Below are 20590 nucleotides of genomic sequence, written 5' to 3'. Positions count from 1 at the left end.
TATCAACTCTCCGTTTCAGAGTTCGATAAAATACGTAATATTTCAAAGTGGTAAACTATTGTAATGCTTCAAGACTCACGACCGAAATTCCTGCCAATATTACTTCATTAAATTATTTACATTCCAGCAGTCCAGTGACCAATTCATTATACAACTCAACATATACGTGTTGTTATTACACTCGAGTTATATAACATGATACGCGAACATTACTCGACTTAGTTTTATCCTTGCAATAGACCCAATGAACCTGCTCGAAGATACTCCGTAAATTATTGATTCACGGCAAGTACAATGATTCCCAACCCCGCCAACTGGTGATGGAGCGAGCACGCTTTCATTCTCCCACGGGGTCAAGTGTTAGGTACATTTCAAATTTTAAGATCCCATCGACACGTAGTATGTAGAAAGGTCGTGTTTGTGAACGTAAAAAATAGAATAACGTATGAAATTTTTGACCTCGGCAAAATCGTGGCAATTATTGTTTTTCGTGGTGGGGTTCTCGATCCTTAAAAGATATCTTCATACATAATTGTACTAAGCTTTTTTTTATCTCGTCTGTGGATTTTTTTTAAACGTATCAGATAAGAGTAACGTGTAATAGTTACGAGTGCTTACCGAGTCGATGAAGCTTCGAACATTGCAACTTTGATTTTTTGTGATTTTTATTTTCATGAAGTTTTTTGTTAATACTTTGTGGCACATTTTATAAACTCTATAAAATAAGTATAACACAATGTTTTTTTTTTTTAATTTACTAATTTTTTGTACTATTTTTCCAAACAGTTTCGACTAGCACCTTGTCTTCTTCAGGGGTGTACGTCAAGACAGCATCCTCGAAGACAAGGCGCTTGTCGATAACGGTTGGAAAAAATATTAAAAATAAAAGTGGGTAAAAGCGAAGTTTTTATTTTATTTATTTTTATAAAGTTTAAAATAAACTGTCTTTAATTTTTTATCATAATTATTGAAAAAACCATGATTTAAACAATTATTAGATGAATGGTTGTTAATAGTAAATCTGCTCGAAAGTTAGTAATATGTAGTAATAGTATGTAAGAAATAGGCATTTGTGTGAAACAGGCTTGAAATACAAGTTTGTAGATAAGATTTTGATGTAATTTTTGAGTTCAACATTCCACCATTTTTGATTTTATTTTAATGTAGAGAATTTTCGAAATCCTTTTACATGGCAAGTATGTTAAATCTGATATTTCTTCTGTGTAGTAAATTAACGCTATTTTTTGGAGTACATTAATTTTTGTTCTATTTATTAAGATAAATAACGGCCTAATCACAAAATATTTCATTCAAATGAATAAAATAATCCTATTTGATAAATTGATATAAAAATAAATAGGCTATTTTTTCGAGTTTAAAAAAATATTCAGAGCAGGTTTAAACGTTGCGTATCATTTATCAAAATGTCATTCAGAGACACTTACGAAAATTCCCACAATGTTTGTATTCTCTTTTTACCTTTCCGATTCCGACATAGTGAAATTTATTACCTCAGATTAATTTATGAATACATTTGAAGCGTGGTGTGTTGAACTAGACATTACGTACATCGTGCTACGCCGTTGAAAGCTGCTTGTGGTTAACTAAACTAACTGCGTCACGGGTATACTCCTTAGTTTGGAATTAAGACCTCACGTCTGCCGAGACACCCTTCGGGGAGTGTGTTTTCGTGTTTCCGCAGTCATACGTCTTGGCTTGTTGACTGTTCGTGTTGCTTACTGGTCATGTGGCAGTGTTGCTACGTGCGCTGAACACCAACCATCGACCAATCGCTCCACGTACAAATCTCACAGATCGTGCAATCGAATTGAAATTCAACAAGTTAATTTTCATAAGGAGACAACGCCCCCTTGAAGTTGAGGTGACAATCTTCAAAACACGTCAAATTTTCATAAGAATTAAGATTTATCATTGTTTTGAAAAAAAAATAAACACTTGTTTTAGACTACTTATTGAGTTTTATTTCATTCCAAACGACAAGTTTAGAAAACTACAGATGTTTTGAAAACTAGTTATATGAAATGAAATAAAACTCAATAAGTCGAAGTTTAATTTTTAATAATCAACATGTCATTCCACAAAGTTAATGTCAAAGCAATATTTCAAATATAATCGTTTGCTTGTGTTGTAATTCAACACTAAATTGAATTATTTAGCTTAATCGTTTGTTCGATATTTTTTTTTGATTTGTAGTCGCCAAAAATACTTCTGTACATTTCTTCAGTTAGGAATATGAAAATGTTTATATTGTATCCTTATGATAGAAGATAGAGATAGTAACAATGATGTACGAGTATACTGCCAAATTGAAATTATTCCAACAGATTTAAGTATATAAAATAATGCAAACATGCAAAGGTAACGTCAGTCTAAATATTTGATTTGATCGGTATAATGAACCCTTTAAATGTCCTCTTAAAATCATTTCGTGACATTTGTTTTTATTTTTCGATTTTTATTTCCATGCACACATATACACATACATATTTTATAAAGAAATTTATCTTAAGAGGAGAATTGCAAAGTTATGGAGATTTTAGATTTACTTGAGGACTGTCTCTTCGTCTCTGGCAAAGAATTACTGATTACAGTATAGTGCTCTTCTGATTTTATGGGGAAAAGATAGAAAAAAGACGTGGCATAGGTAGAAAGTAACTGTCTTTGGCATGGAAATAAAGCGGAGGACAAGGAGACCTTTGAAATAGTGATCAACAACGTTCTAGTTATCAAAATGGATAAGTCAAACCTGTAAATTTATTACGATTATTTTAATGATTTTATGTACATCCAAGTCCGCAAAATATGAATTATTTTCTCTTGTAACATTTCTGTAGCAACTTGGAATATATAGTATAAGTGAAATTGACATTTAAGGCAAGTAATGTCCTCTTTATGTCAACGCACGCTTTGTGAGAGAATGGTGGGTAAACCTTTAAAGATTTCTAACATGTCAAAAAAAGTATTATATCATGAATCATGTGTTCACGTTCAGAGAACATGATTTGATAAATAAAGATTCTGCTCTAATAAGTTCATTCAAATGCGAACGATTTAATAAAAATGCATTAGACAGAATTCCATTACAATAATTATACATTCTGTTATATTTTTTTTTACATTTTGCTTGCAAACTTTGTGTATGAAGTTATGAACCATAACGGTGATACGATGTTTTTTTTGTATTACCTTTCATGTTTGTAAACATATTTTTTTAATGAATTATCAAACTTGTGGATGTTAAATTTAAAAAAATCTACATTAATACTAGTATTATAAATTTATTCCATCAATTTCCAAAATGCGTATAATATGAGTTCCGGCATCATTTTTTGTACTAAAATCACTACTTATAGATATAACATCATTTATAGTAAATGTATTCAGATCAATCATCGATATTTAGTGGATGAATATGATTCATACCAATTTGGCTACATAACTTTACGTTATGCACAAGTATAATATTTATATTTTTAATACCATATGTTCCCATTATACACATATAGTAGTCATTTCTTATTTTGCCAATTCCATGGTTCACTTGTACATATTATTATTAAGTATATTATTTCGTTCAAAATCTCAAATCTCCTCAACTTATTCACTAATTAAAATTTTGTACACTATATGTTATATTCACATTTTTTTGATACAACACTACTACAATGGAAGCGCCATCTTTTTAAAGAAATGAAAACATACGCATTACCATGGCGGACAGCGTGATTACGTTATTATATAGATTTTTAATAAATTTCATTATTTCACATACATTGTGCATTCAAACATATAAGAAATAAGTGCCTTCTATTTCATTTAACCAGACTGATCCGCAGCAGCGCTCGGCCGGGTATAGCTAGTTTTATTGAATATATGGAATTGTTTTATTATATTACAGTTACTCTCAGGTTCGAAGGTATCTTAAATGACACTGTCCCGTAATGAGTAATTCTAAATTTTCACTAGGAATATTATTTTTGTACCTGTAATATATTTTTTTATAAAAAAATTAGAACATTTTATCTTTTTGACCACCAGTGTCAGCAACATTTGAATTGTACATTATTTCTAACTTTTTTCCACAAAAAATCAAATCTATTCTTATTCTCGTGAAAATATTTACGACCGCACACGACATCCGGTGCGAATCGCAGTCACGTACAATTTATATAGGTACATAAGACCTAATCTTTCGCTCGTCTATGACCCGTACTATTTATAGGCATTAACGCGGACATTTTACATAGCACTCTGTTTGCCATGAGAAATTATGCTTTTTCACTCATTTATAATGTTTGCTTGTTTGTACATAAAAAAGAAATGTATCCATTAGTTTATAGCCGAAGCATTCGTATGTAAATAGTGAATCCGTTATAATCAATATAATTAAATAAATGGTAATTATAGACCAGCAAGTTTGTAACTGTAAGCTCCGAAGAGGAGGGTGAAGAAAAGAGGGGGCTTTTTATTATTTCTAGGAATTACAGGTTTCAATGTATACCAAAAATATAAAATTGACAGATCCCAGTGAGTTCAATAAACTCCCTAAATGCAAAACGTTGGTCTCATTGATTAAAATCTTTTAATTACTAAATTAATTTAAGAAAGATTTGTAATAAATTGATATTTAAATTATTTGAGATGAAATACACATATGTTTTCGCAATAATATAGTGGTAAGAGCGTTTAGCTACTGTGAATTAGGTCTTGGGTTTGATTTACAAGGGGGAAAACGGCACCATCTATAGTTGAATTCGGTAAGTTTTTATTTTATTTGCAAAGACCTTTATGAAATGTAAGATTCTTCCCAGAAACCTAGAATTAGGTAACAAAGATTTGGACAAACTCAAAGTATTATAAATATGTAATATTTTAATACCATGTTTATGTTTTACTACCCTGAACCGGTACCTGAAGCGCAGGCCTGATTAACTTGCTTTCATCTAATCAACGATCAAGTGAATACTCCATGAATACGATTATGTTATATGGATAATTGGTTGTATAGATGTTTCAGAAAAATATAATGTTTTTTATACTTCTTTTTTAATGACTTTTGAAGACCAATCAGGACTTCATTATCTTTTTTAATAAATTTTATCATATATATTTTTTAAATTCTTCAGAAAATTATATTTAAAAGTGTTTTGTAATACCTTGGTGAGTGATGGTAAAATTCATCTTATTCAAACCTCTTGTCCTCTTGTTTGTTTCGACGAATGTAGACATGAATCCTTTTGACCCCGAATTGTCAATGATTTATTTTTTTAGTAAGGTCGCAAAAGAGGAGCAATCTTTGCAGTTTCAACTTAACTTATTGGGTACACAACTTTTTATTTTATGTATAATCCAGGTTTGATTATATATAAACAATTTCGTTTAAACTGACTACGAAATATCTTATTTAGACTCATTTATGGTATACGAATCCGAATAATATTCCATTGATTAAAAACCACACTATTTACATTATGCTCCACATATTTTACCAAGCATGTATTCCTGTTGAGAATAACATAGTTTAACTGTTTTATTCTCTTGAACTAGTAACAGAACAGAAAAGATCTGAAGAAAAACATTTTGCTTATTCATTTCCATAAAATTATTATCCATTATAACTAATTATTGAATAATACATACCTAATATTCCATTTTATAGCACACTATGTGGGTAAAATTCATGATTCATTCAAAAATTTAATTAAGTCTGTAAGATGTAACTCACAGATTTATTAATTGAAAATGTGCATTATGTGTGTATAATTTTTGTTTTTGTCTATTTTAATAGTAATATTTTGAGTGTGTCTTTGTACAAAAATTCTAGTTTAAACTCAACAAGAGATTGTTAATAATATTTTTTATTACTGTCTAAACAGCGATGGAGAAATTATTAGGATGGCAATTTGCAATGTTACAGGGCTTCAACTGTCATTTATACGCTATAACATCCATCGTTATCTTCATGATTGAATATAAATATTGTTTTATCTTAGGATATATAAATTTACTAAAAACCTACTTAAAACTACCAACTATGATTTTTTTTCTAGTACAAATAATTAATCGTATTCATTTTAAATAGGTAATTTAATGAAATCGAATGTTAAATGTTGTATTTAACGATTGTTTTTGCAAAATGTTCAAAACTCTTCGTAAAGATAGACTAATTTATGCTACAATTATACAACATCATGAAAACACATTTAAATGCCGTTAAGTATCAATCTTTTACGTAAAATTATTTGAAAGCAAATTAAAATTTCATCATTTTTAGACGGTCAATGTTTTGGCTTATTCAAATTATAATGTTTGAAGACTTTACTTAATGTTTAAGAAATTACTGTAAATAAATTACGTCAGAAATGATTATTTTAACTTAGACTATTGATCTAGATATCTTTATGACATGTCTTTATTTTTTGCGATGAATTATTTTTACAAAAGGCAATTTTTTAAAATTGAAATTCAAACTTATAAAATTGATAATAATAGGTTATGTATATTTAAGATAATGTTTATATTAACCAGCATTTAAATAATAAAAAAATAAACCCATATTGGAAACAATATTTTGAGTATGTCGAAATATTTGTGCTCAAATCAAAGTGTCCTCTATGTATGTGAAAAAGGGAATAGGAAAGATAAAAGCTCAAAACTCAAGTTTTTCATAAGGGTCTCAGCTAAATAAATAGAAACTTGCTGAACTTAACCATAGATAGTCAAGAGAACTCGCATGTGAAAGAATTAAACTTACGAAATTTGAGTGGTGTGGTTGTCAATCATGAGTAGAATGGTAAATGTTACACATGAATAAAGTGATCACTTAAACCAGCCATGACAAATCCTAAACCCTGTAAATGCCCAGACTTCCATGTTCTTCTAAAAAATATGTCAACCGCATTGAGATTATGTAAATGCAATCTATTTTAGCTTTTCAAGTATTCACTTGTTGTTGACACAGTCTAATGGTTTCATAGTTCAGCGGGTTTCTGTCCTGTCCGGCCGTTGATGTCTTTGCCTTGTTGCACAATAAAACCTTTCCGGTTCACGGCTCCCGCCACCTACCGAACGGATGATGCGACGTCAGCGGCACAACCTTTACTGGAATCAACGGTTGGATAACACTGGAAAACCATTACGATGTTGTAACGCAATAAAATCTATAACATCATCAATAAGACGTCTTCGGAACTTATTTTTTAACAGTAATCTTTCGTATTTATGCATTTTTTTATTCCGAGTTTATCGATAAAGCTTTTTTAAACATCCGATAGCCTTACCTACTTTTGATCGTAAATTATTTTACGATATTATATCCTGCATCCTTTATAAGATATTTACGATATTTAGTGTATGTACGCGTACACTTATAAGTAGGTAGTTGAATATAAAAACGGACATATAATCAACATACTATGGAAACGATATTCTTTTAAATGAAATCATACGTTCAATTCGTTATTTTCCGCGGAATATTTTAAATTTGAATTAAACAATTTTTTAAATTTAAATTTGGTTACTCTCAAATATTTTTGTTTTAGGAAGTATGTTTGTAGGATACGTTTATACAATTTTTCGAAAATCATTTTTATACTCAATAAGGCAAATAGTATAAAGACGTTAGAAATGAAATAACATTGCAGAGTTTTTTTGTTTAAATTCTACAGTGGAGTGATCTATCTTAGTTATGTAGAGTAAGACCTCGATAACGGACGAAAAATCCAGTAATGTAAAAAAATCAAAAACGTCTTGTTAATATTTAACATGGTTTAATTCGAGTGTCACCGCATGCAAACAATTTTTGCGCGGCTATTATAATCACAATTTATGTCTCAAAACTTGGGTGCAAAAAAACTTCCTTTTTGAAAACAGGATTGCCGTAAGCAAGCACGTCGATATCAAAATGCGACATCACTTCACGAGTGTCCGAAGACAACAGATAGAATCTTGATTGTGTTTGTTGATTTATATTTAAAAAGTGTGTTCAATTAAAAACAATGTTTTGGTTTATTTTAAACCTATTTTTATAAAACGGACTTTCACGCAATTTTGGCTTTGCCTTTAACCGACACCCCCTCCCCCAAATAGTCCATTACATCGAGGTTTTACAGTATTTTCATAAAAAAAACTTCACCAAGTGATTTATTTATAATCCTTACTGGGTTAAAGAATTCGAAAGTTTACCAAAATGAATCTCTTTTCGTTACATACATATTACGAAGAATAAAGTTAAATCCGACATTCCTCCTTAGTGAGTATCCCCTATGGATATATGGTGCCGAGATACATCTCACGAGCGAGTCTCTCGCAACTATGTCGACCTTTGTTATCGAACCAGATATGATACGAGTACACTTTCCCACCCAGTTTGACAGATTGCTATCTGGAACTAGTTTTAGTACTGAAGCGAAGCATTTTTTTCTCAAGGTCGATGACGGTCGCATAGAGATATAAATAACGTTAACTAAGCCTTGAATTTTTAATGTGAAATATCACCTATAAAATTTCATATTGTTATATTGTCTCGTTTGTATATTCATTGTATTTTAATTTCAGACAGTCTCTAATAAAATTCCTGTATTCAAATTATGTTTGTGAAATTTAATATGCATATAATTAAAACATTTCATTTTTGTTGAGATAAAAATATAACTACATGATGAATAATAGTTGTTGTAATCGAACTTTACCTACTCATATACTATAATTATATAACATTACTTTAATATATTAGTTCCACATTTATCATTATCATTTAAAATAACGATTATGTATTAAAATTGCGATGTATTTTTTTTGTAATTTGCTTCCTAAATTCATTTGTTTATTTTTTCTTTTACAGATTGCAGAAAAATCGACGTTTTAAGGTAACAACACCAAACAAAATGATTTTTTATTTTAATTCTCGTAATTATTTTTCAAAAAAAATATCAATTGCTTGTATAGAGAAAATGGTTCCACTATATCACTAAGTCATTGTTGTTTAGAGCGTCTGCAGGTTAAGCGAAAAATTACAATTATGATAATCATAATAATACCTTCAGCGCAGCGCAGCAAATATTTTTTTAATATGTGTAATTTACTACTACTTTTGATCCTTATATATACCCCATGGTGCATAGAGCACTGCATCAAATAGATGCAATGTTAATTTGATAATTTTATATGAAGGCAAGTGATCAGTCTTGCCCTTCAGGTATTTTTAATATTGTCCAGGGTAAAATTAAAAAAATATTGAAGTAATTTTTTAAAAATATTTATAATTTATATTTGAAGCACTATCTTTGTGATTTTCCATTTTATAATTAAAATGTAACTTTGTTTTAAAATCACTATAAAAAAGTGATTTATATTTATAGTGATTTTAAAACAAAGTAACATTTTAATTATATATTAATATTTTTTTGAAACCCTATGAGATTCAAAACCAGGACATTTATCATCGTAGCTAAATTATATTACTATACTATGGAGACAGACAAGGGAGGAGAATTGATGTGGAAAGTTTTTTATTTTATTTTTTCTTACCATTATAAATCATAGTATTTCTATGTCTCGAAAACGTTTTCGAGTAAGTTACCTTTTGAGACGTGTACAAACTGAATGTTACGAATGCACACACATCCAACAATACCTAATATGATATCTTACAATGGTAATAATGCCGTATATAGAATTTCGCGGGACGGTCATTCCGACGCTAATGAGTATAGTTTTACCTGTTTCGCAACAGCCACCGCTCTTTCTAGTGTGAATTCATTTACCGTTTTGCGTACAAAGACTTCAATGAACGTGTAACAATATTTGAAAAAAAAAGTAGTCTCTTTCACTTTCCATTCACATGCCATTGTCGGTGTGGTATCAGCGTGCATTGTGCCGGAGGGAAACGGGCGCGGTGTGTGCATTGTCTCGTACGTGTCAAAGGTTTCCAAAGTTGATGGGTTACCGACAGTCGCTCTCGTCGGCACGCCGCCTTATTAAGTGTTAATTGCCCAAATTTTCCTAAAATAACTAGATTATAAGTATAAGTTACTAGTAAGATTATAAGTTACTAAATTATAATTTCCCAATTCGCAAACAAATGGTAATAAAAACGTAATAGTGTATATTATAATTCATTGTAATCCAAGTTTATATGCGCTAGGTATTATTGCTCACAAACATAAAGTTAAAAACTATTTCAGAACATTTTTTTCAGAGCACACATATTACTCGCATCCATATACATAATATCGTAAACGATGTTGCTAAACGAACTACGTTTTTTGAGAATATGTAGTCAAAAAAACCTTTTTCGTTTAAAGGGGTATCGGAACCCAAGTTTCCCAAAAATTATTTTTCTTTACTAACCGATGATTTTATTTTAAAACTAGATCCAAAAAACAGATTGCTGTGAATCTCATACCGTAGTACTAGGTACTCCTAACAACCATTTTTTTGTTTCATACTGTAAATATCCTTAGATTATTCTGTCGAAAGACAAATTTAACAAAATATGCAAATAAATCGGCTTTAAAGCTGGCATTACAAAAAGAAATCAATGTTTTAATTGCGTGGTGTATGTAAACTTTTTTCCTTTGTTTTAAGATAAAGCATATATATTGGATAATTTTTTTTTGTAATCGCTCCCTGGAAATATTTATCGACAACCGTTTGTAAAATATCAGGCTATCTACCAATATTATTTTCGATTCAGGATACTATACTTTGTTATTAAATTTTTCGGTAATTTTTTTGACTTAGAGCATTTTTTTCACGCATAAAATTTATATCTACGACGTACCTACATAAATAAACATAAATATTGGTGAACCGAAAAATGATGTGAAAATAAATACAATTGTCACAATAACATTATTTTTCTTGTGCGGATTTCAATTTAGTCCTCAACCTTATTTGACATTTTTAATCTTTTGATTAATAAAATTCCATACAATAACTTTTTTTATTTTTTTAAAATTAAAATAATAATAAATTAAGCGCGACAAACATTCGTAGATAAAGTTGTGTCATATAAAATTACCGATACATTTATGGTAATACTCCATCAATCCACGTGGGTAAATCATATTTTTGTACTCTCTGGCTGAATCATACTTTGATATCCTTTGATGTGTAGATAAGTAAGAAAGACAAGTCATGAAATTGAATTTCTTTTCTTCATCTTTTTATATCCGATATGCTTCATGAAACCGGCCAACTAATGAGTCCATCTTTAACATACTGCGCTAATCGCAGCATTTACTACAAACTACATATTTCACAGTAGGAGTGTGGCTTCCTCCGAAAGCCGCTTTTCTTGTTACATTTTGCATTCCTTAAATAATCGCTTCCTGCCATGTTTTTTTTTATTCGAAAGTAAGACACCGACGTTTTTAGTGGGTATATAAAATAATACGAGAGCAAGTAAATGGATGTTTTTATATGGTATTATATACTTTCTTTTTCTCATAAAGTGACTATTAAAATAAATAGGTATTTTTCACCAAAAAAATTTTTTTGTTAATTTTGTTTTTAATTTTGAATTTTTAAATAAATTTTTGTTATCGGCATCAAAACTTCAATCATGTTATGAGGTGATTTTGATAAGAATTTTATATGGGTGTCAATGGTATAAAGGTTGATTATACATAAGGAGAAATAAACCCTTTTGAGATTTTCACTTGAAATTTACTGAAAGATAGTTTGTAATGGTTTTTATAATATTTGAGTACTTAGTATTTGAACACATTTACAAACTTTCAGTAAAAAAAATATTTTAAATACGAGTATATGTATAATATATACAATATGTAAATATATTATGTATGAACGATTACAATTATATTATAAATAAGCACTTTCTACCCACGTATCGAATTAAAAAGAACAATCTGCTAAAATTTATAAAAAATTGTTTTGGTCAGACGGAAAAAAAGGTTTACAATAAAAAGCTCACCAAAGCACTTAAATAAATAAACTAAAATAAAACTTATTTCATTGTTATTCAAATTGATTGTATAATATATATAATTTTTATCGTTACTAATATAACAGAACGAGAACTGGTCCATATGAAATATTTCGCAACGCATTATAGAAAATCATAATAAATCTCGGTTTATATTATTTTTTCATATTCTGCATAGCGAAATGACCTTCGTTCACTTCCAAACGCGGGGAGCCTTACTACAGCCAAATGCATTGTTCAAAATGTGTTTCAAAACAAAACGCTTATTATTTCGAAATGTCTGCCTGCTTATTTTCTTTTGAATGATATCTGCACTAAATTATTTAGCTATTGTTGCTTATTATACGCTCATTACAGGTGTTGTGAAAGTTAAGTACAATGTGTTTTATAATCCACCGCCCGAGATAGCGCGTATTTGATACATACCATATGTAAAGGTTTTGAGGAAAAACAACTGTTTTCTTCGAAACCGGTCGAAATTATAACTAAGGGTAAAATAATATATATATATATATATATATATATATATATATATATATATATATATATATATATATATATATATATATAAATAAATATATATTTATATATATATATATATATATATATATATATATATATATATATATATATATATATATATATATATATATATATATATATATATATATATATATATATATATATATATATATATATATATATATATACAGGGATTATAAACAAACTTATATGGTAAGTCATACATTAGAGAGTGAAAGAAAAGCACGTCAAAAGTATAATAAATGTTCTTGCGTAGAAATTTTTAATAATTTATTATTAATGTAATTTATTTATTAAATGTAATAAATTTTAAAGATAATAATAATAATAAATAAATAAATATTAAAAAAAAATAACAAACCTGTATTTGTGTTATTTCAAAATTATACTGTAAAATTAATATCTTCGGTGTGATGAACCTTGAAGGAAAAATTATGGTTTTTAAATGTACGTCAATGAAAGACGATTAATTGAAATGAAATATTTTGTAGATTTAAAAAAAATGTTTTAAATAATTTTTAATATATATATATATATATATATATATATATATATATATATATATATATATATATATATATATATATATATATATATATATATATATATACAGGGATTATAAACAAACTTATATGGTAAGTCATACATTAGAGAGTGAAGGAAAAGCACGTCAAAAGTATAATAAATGTTCTTGCGTAGAAATTTTTAATAATTTATTATTAATGTAATTTATTTATTAAATGTAATAAATTTTAAAGATAATAATAATAATAAATAAATAAATATTTAAAAAAAATAACAAACCTGTATTTGTGTTATTTCAAAATTATACTGTAAAATTAATATCTTCGGTGTGATGAACCTTGAAGGAAAAATTATGGTTTTTAAATGTACGTCAATGAAAGACGATTAATTGAAATGAAATATTTTGTAGATTTAAAAAAAATGTTTTAAATAATTTTTACTTCAGATTTGATGGCCCACCCTTGTCAATCAGAATGCTCGAAATGGAATTTTTTTAAAGTGGTCGAAGAAATTAAGTAATGAATATTTGAATATTTCCGACTTATTTTTGCACAAAATATGATTCAAACATCTATTTCTAAGAAGTTTAAGTAATTGGTTTAACTATATCATAGAGCAATATGATAAAAGGTTTTGAATTTCCTTATAACAAAACTAATAATTTTTCTTTAAATAAACTGTCAAATTAATTTATGGGTTGTCATTTTTCACGGCACATTTTATGTCGTTGAGCAAGAATCATTCAATTCGACCTGGATAATTCCAAGATCTAATGTGTGTCTGTTCCATAGGCATGTCAAAAAGTATTTATCAAAAAGTCCATGCAAAAAATCATTTAAATGGATTCTCATTCCCTTATCCACTTAAAAATCATATTTTTTTCTAGTAAATTGCCGCTGTCCAACACCTACATATATACCATTAAAACTAAACGTACATATCTTGTCAATATATCGGTGGACACTGTGCAATATTTGGCACAGTATCCACCGATAGTTTATAATTGTTTTTTTATTCATGGTTTATGCGTTTTAAATTGTCTATAATCTGTCAAAATGATAACAACGAGAAAAGGGAAAGCTGCCATCGATGACCTTAGAACAGTGCTCCGCAACCAGTATGCCGTGGCACAATGGTGTACCGTGAGCCGGACACAGGTGTGCCGCGATCAAATTCAATGTATATGACATTTTACAATTTTTCATTACGTATTTAATACACGATGAAAAATTATTTTTGATAATGTTGTCCGTTTCTCAAAATGTAGGATATAATAATTCTCTCTCTCTCAACCCTTATCCGCACTCCAATGGTGCATAGGGCACTGCATCATATAAACGCAGTGTCATCTTGATGGTTAACACATGAAGGAAAGGCGATTAGCCCTCCGCTTCGGGTACCAGGCCAGGGTAGTATTGAATAAATATTAGACGACTGGAAAAATCATTTAGATTTATTTAACCCCCCCCCCTGGAAATCGAACCCGGGACCTCCAGAACGGTAGCTGAGCTTGCTGACGATTACACTACGGAGGAGGATAATAATTACTACGATTCAATAATTTTTCAACAGTCTATATACTTTAGCTTTTGGTGTGCCGCGGAATACTAGGAATAATTTTAGTGTGTCGTAGGTGAGAAAAGGTTTCGGAGCACTGCCTTATAAGACGACTTTTGTTCAGAAGCAAGTTTTCGCTAAAATATTAGTTTAATAACATAGGTATTTAATGATTTCGCTCATTTAAAAAAAAATCATACACTTGGCTATACTTAATTTTTTATGCAATAATTGAAAGCTTTTACCGATAATTGCGTGATAAAAAAGTGCGTGCGGTTTATAAAAAAATTAAATCATAATTTTCTCTCTTTTATATGTTCTAACTCCGTTCTATTATAATTGTTTTGAATATAACTTGTTTACAAAATCATCAAGCGTTCATTTACAAGATTTTGTGCTTCATTGATCACTCGCAGTTCTTATGATCACATTTTGATAAATGAGTAAACCTACCTTTTCGTACAATGTATGAAAACATGCAATTTTTCACGATAACAAACTTTCGTTTTTCATCTACATTTTTAATTAGCATTACATTGCTTGGTTCATGAATGTGAGGGGTTCAGACTCGAGATTCTTTTCTCCATATGATTTGTTTATCCATTGGGTTGAATATCGGACAGTGATTTCATCTTGTATATTGTAAATTGGTGAATTGATAAAATAATTGATTTAAAAAAAAATAAGCCTATCGATTTATTACTTTAAGGTGCATAGAAGGAGTTCATTAAAATCTGTTTGTGTATGAATGAATTTTACGAGGAAATTGACATTGATTGTTCGTTTACCTACTAAACCTTCACTTTAAAAAAAAACACAATATTTATTTTTACTTTTTACTGTTACTTATTTTGCAAATATAACTGTTTTACTTATTTCATTTTTATTATTTATTTTTCAGATAATTCTGTTGTTTATGGTTCAATAACTTAAATCCTATATATTCGTATATGAACCCAATGGTGCCCCTATATAAACACAAGTGCCTAGAGGAAACTGCATTGGATCGAAGTCCTCCGCTCCAGATTTTTTAATTAAGGAGCAGAATATATTTGACGGGATATTTGACGGATTACATTCGTAATAGAAAGATAGATTCAGGATATTACTGCAATAAAGAAAAGGGAATGTGAAGGGCTTAGAGGTAATTTTATTAAGATGAGGGGATGATAAAAATAGCATTGGTTACACACATGTACCCGTACAAGCTTCTGTATGCTGTACAATTTACTACTAAGCTGTACAGATAGGTGCCTGTATTATGTAGTTATGTAAAAATTTAAAACACAATTTTCACGGTTTGAAAAATAATATTCATGCGTCCGTCCGATGCGCGCAGTACGTGAGGCGTTATCATGGCACTTTGGTGCGGCACGCGCTCTCCGGTGCGGCGCGTGCCGAGCCACGAGCGGACAAAAGAAATGTGTCGGAAGATGCACACTGCACGCCCACCGAGGCGAGTCGTGAACGGTCCACTCTTCTACGTTTATAGTTTCCTGGTAACGTCAACATTATTATAATTTAATAATTGAAACAAGTGATATTGTAACTAGTCAATATGGTAAATATAAGACTAATTAGTATTAATTTTAAACGCCCTTGTACGAAAATGATGCTATGTAAATTATAAAAAAAATATTGTTATCTATTTGTCCGCCTCCGTAGTGTAATGGTCAGCACGCTCGGCTACCGATCTGCAGGTCCCGGTTTAAATTTTCAAGGGGGGGGGATCAAATAAATATAAGTGATTTTTCACTCCAATATTTATTCAATCTTACCCTGGACTCTGGTACCAGAAGCGGAGGGCTGATCACTTTCCTCCATAAGTTTACGATCAAGATAACACTGCGTTTATGTGATGCCGTGCTCTATACACCATTGGGGAGCGGTAATGAAATTAAATATATTGAAAAAATGTGCTTTGTATTTTCTTTCTTTTCCGTTTACCCAGACTAACCCGTAGCAAGTGATAACTACAAAATTTATGGTATAGGTATTAAAAAATATAAATGAATTAAATTACTGCTGTTTTAATTTCACCTTTAGCGATTAATCCACGGTAAATTGTAATCTTTTCTTTTTAATTGAGCTGTCGTGATAACGTGAAGGGATTAAAATTGTTGAATATATATTAAATACTTGGTTGATATCACACTCTTACATACCTACCTACTTAGTTAGTTGTCAATATTCGAGAACTTTCTCTCCTTAAGTAAATAAATCACTCTAAAGAAATTTTCAGTCAAACTCGTGTACATCAACTTTTACCTTTATTATCAAGAAAGCATAAATGATGTTTTAACTCTTGTTATATTAATCCCGTCTTAATAATTTTTATATCAGCACATAATATAAAAATGTCTGCAATAATTTTAGAGAATCCAGTTTTTCCGAACCACTGAAATAAACAAAGTGAATTTGAGATACGATATTATTCTACTGAAGTGGAATTCATATATGAATAATTTTCATCAATAATTTTATATGTTAAATCATAACACGATTTATGATTTTACAAAATGTATACATTTTCTAACAGCTGATAAAAACGTGAAAAAGGTAAAAGTGCTTTACATTTTTGACATCTCAACATACATAGATAAGAAGAATATAGCTTCAATATATTCACTTTCCTAACAACATGCAAGTCTCTTAAAATAAAGGCTTTGAGGATTTTTCCTTTAAACAACAAAATTGGACTTTTTTGAGATTTGAACATAGGTGAAAACGTATATAGAAGTCAAGGTATTTACAGGGCTTATGATCTATCATAGGCCCGATAAGTGATCACTCTACACACGTGCAATATTTACCATTCTACCCATGGTTGACTACCACACTACTCAAAGAATAGATAATTTGAATTACATATCGCTCACTCCTTTCAAGAACGTCATAAATCAAAAATCGTCAATTTTCAGTTGTGCATGTTTGAGGAATGCCCAGAAAATTTACTATATCCCAGCAAAAGAGACATATTTTTAACTTAATATTTACCCGCTACAAGGCAGAAAATGTTGTTTTTACATTTTAAAGAAAATGTATAGTTTAATTATTTTTATAAATAAATTGCATATTTTTCAAATGTAGAAAAAACCTTCAGGTTTTACATCAAAAGATCTGTTGCACAGTAAAAAGTTCAATAAGTGGCTTGATATTTATTTTTAATACATTGTGTTATATTTTTAAACTTTAAAATCGTTCTCCTGAAAAATCAAGTATTTCGATTTATGACGTATGAAAGGAGTGAGCGATATGTGAAACCCGTATATATTTTTTAGGTTCATAGGTATGTTATTCCAGTATTGTCGTACGTAGGTTTATTACTAGTTATGTACGAGTATGTACATTGAAATATCTACTCCATGTGATTTAACATTGTTCTTTACATAAGTACTTCTTTCAATAATTACTGTGATTATTCATAAATACATTTTACCTTTCAAATCGTAATTTAATAATGTAAAAGTGGAACATAACGAAGAAAGTAAAATGGACCTTAGTCTTCTAATAGAACGTAAAATTATTGTAATAACCGTTTTTAGCAACTAGCAATTTTTCCAAATCACCATTTTAAAAACAACCTTACTCCGTCAATTTGAACCCATTACAGAAATGTAAACATTGTAAATGTACGAGGTCATGTTTTTTTCACTCTCCATTATCATATTCATCGAAGTAAGCGTAGGAATATTAACGCGTTTTTTTATTATTAATCTTCGAGTTCGTAAACTTAAATTTTTGTTTATATAGCCAGTCGCAATGTACCTAATTGATTCAATACATCAATTTTTATTCAAGATTCCAATAATGTTGCGTCATTCGTTATTCTTAATGAAGAATGGTGTCTTTTTTTAACATGAGTCTTAAAATGGTAGTATCTACTAGAATTTTTCAACTTAGATTGGAAAATGGGAGATGACCTTTATGTTAATTATATATATATATATATATATATATATATATATATATATATATATATATATATATATATATATATATATATATATATATATATATATATATATATATATATATATATATATATATATATATATATATATATATATATATATATATATATATATATATATATATATATATATATATATATATATATATATATATATATATATGTATTATATATATATATATATATATATATATATATATATATATATATATATATATATATATATATATATATATATATATATATATATATATATATATATATATATATAACATCCCCTTTCAGCTTTCAGGTCTATTGATGAATATTGAAAATCTTAAAGAAAAAATTATACTTTCTCAAGTTGTAGAGGATCAAATTTCCTACAAGGTTGGTTTATATAAGTTAAACCCTTTAATTGAAAAGACACCAAAAAATCTAGATTCAGACTATCTGCCCTTGATAATTGCTATCCATGCTTATTCGCCTGAAAAAATGTTTTATTTATTTCATGAAATTTCTATGGTAGATAGCGACCGGACTATATAGTTACAAGGTACAAAAGATGTTTCTATATTAATGTCACTCTAACGTGAATACATTAAATGGAGGATAAACTTGAATTCAGTTATTTATGAAGCCATGTATTATCAATTTCAAAACATTTATAAGTTTTGATATATATTGTCGTGTATCTTCTCTACATACTCGTATAATTCACATTGGAACACGTGAAATTATTATTTATATACGCATATTGTTAATTTCATAATAAATCATTCAGTATGTATTGACGTACTTAGAAAATAAAAGTAAACCGGCCGGTTTAATGTCATTGTACGAATATGTTATGTACCTACCAAGAGAGAAACTCTTTATAAAGTAGTCCTCCGCCATGCCTTTATGTTGTCAACATTCTGCACTTATCGTTCGTAAAAACACGAATCTTTACCAAAGTACAACTTTAAACAAATGATTTTTTATTAAATTGTTTAACCTTTCCATTAAATTAATAGATTAGCAGACCCTATACTCGTATTTGTAGCAAGTAACAAGTATCTTCATATTCGAATTACATATAATATAATAAGTAATAACGCAAGAATTGGGTAAAAAGTACGATTTGCAGGATATTTTATCCTGTCTTTTGTTAAAATGTTTCACATTACGAGTTGATAATGCTTAAAATTACTTATATCATACTCTTTGATGAACCTAATTGGAAACTCGTCAAACAAAACTCCCCTTTCTTCACAATATATGTGATCATAAATGATACATTTGCTTCTCTTTGAAGTCGATCATATCAAGATACCAGAGAAAATCAGTCGAAGATGGGTTGTAAGCCTTATTAATACCTAGACTTCCATATTCCCATCATTTTTTAAATTTCTTAATTTAGTGTTTATTGCTCATACAATTTTTCGCAAGAGGGTGAAATTAATACATTATACGATTATAGCAATGTCACCTGGTCTGTGGTAAAGACTTATCTCGAAATTATACTTGTGTTATGAGATAAGACCTGACAAAGCACAATCCAGTTGAAAAAATGACAGTCATAAAATAATAAAAACTAATGTTGCCAGTATTAATAATCTAAGTACTTATTTTCACAAAACATAATTTCACAAGCAAGCACTCAAAATTTCACTACCACCTAAAACAAGGTAAATCTTATGGAAGGTGATGGCTAGTCTGGTTATCATTTCAAATATTGTATTTGTATAATATTGGTGTGAGTTTAAGCTACAGAACTTGACGATAATTACATAAAACACATCAATTATGCATCACTAATGAGACCTGATACATAAATAAATAAAATTAAAGTGACAATAATATTTGTCGTGTAACTTTCTTTTGAGATAACTTTTTATATGTATACAGGCACAGGTAATTGTGGATGTGGCAAAGTTAATATTAACATTCTCACTTGTGGCGGTCACGCCCTTCTCCTATACAAATATCATCATGGAAAGGAGAGACAAGATACGTTTTCTCCAACCGTATGAATAATTCATATCATAAATTAATATATG

The 20590-nt window shown here is 29.0% G+C and overlaps 1 protein-coding gene across 5 annotated transcripts in view; it reads left to right on the top strand.

Annotated features, from left to right (window-relative positions):
* Positions 1 to 20590, top strand: part of LOC148313829 (uncharacterized) — a 143644-nt gene that overhangs the window by 13260 nt on the left and 109794 nt on the right. For 4 of the 5 annotated variants that reach the window (XM_088257027.1, XM_088257035.1, XM_088257043.1 and 1 more), the window contains exon 2: positions 8864 to 8888. The exons of the other annotated variant lie outside the window; for it this stretch is intronic. The gene's annotated coding sequence lies outside the window, so the exon portion shown is untranslated. The remainder of the gene's footprint in view (positions 1 to 8863; positions 8889 to 20590) is intronic. 5 annotated transcript variants of the gene reach the window in all.

The sequence above is a fragment of the Brachycentrus maculatus genome, unplaced genomic scaffold, assembly GCF_059751285.1.
Source record: "Brachycentrus maculatus isolate JH-2025_06_01 unplaced genomic scaffold, ASM5975128v1 h1tg000005l, whole genome shotgun sequence".
Classification (NCBI taxonomy): domain Eukaryota; kingdom Metazoa; phylum Arthropoda; class Insecta; order Trichoptera; family Brachycentridae; genus Brachycentrus; species Brachycentrus maculatus.
Note: the sequence above shows the minus strand (reverse complement) of the source record. Positions and strands in the feature narration are given on the sequence as shown.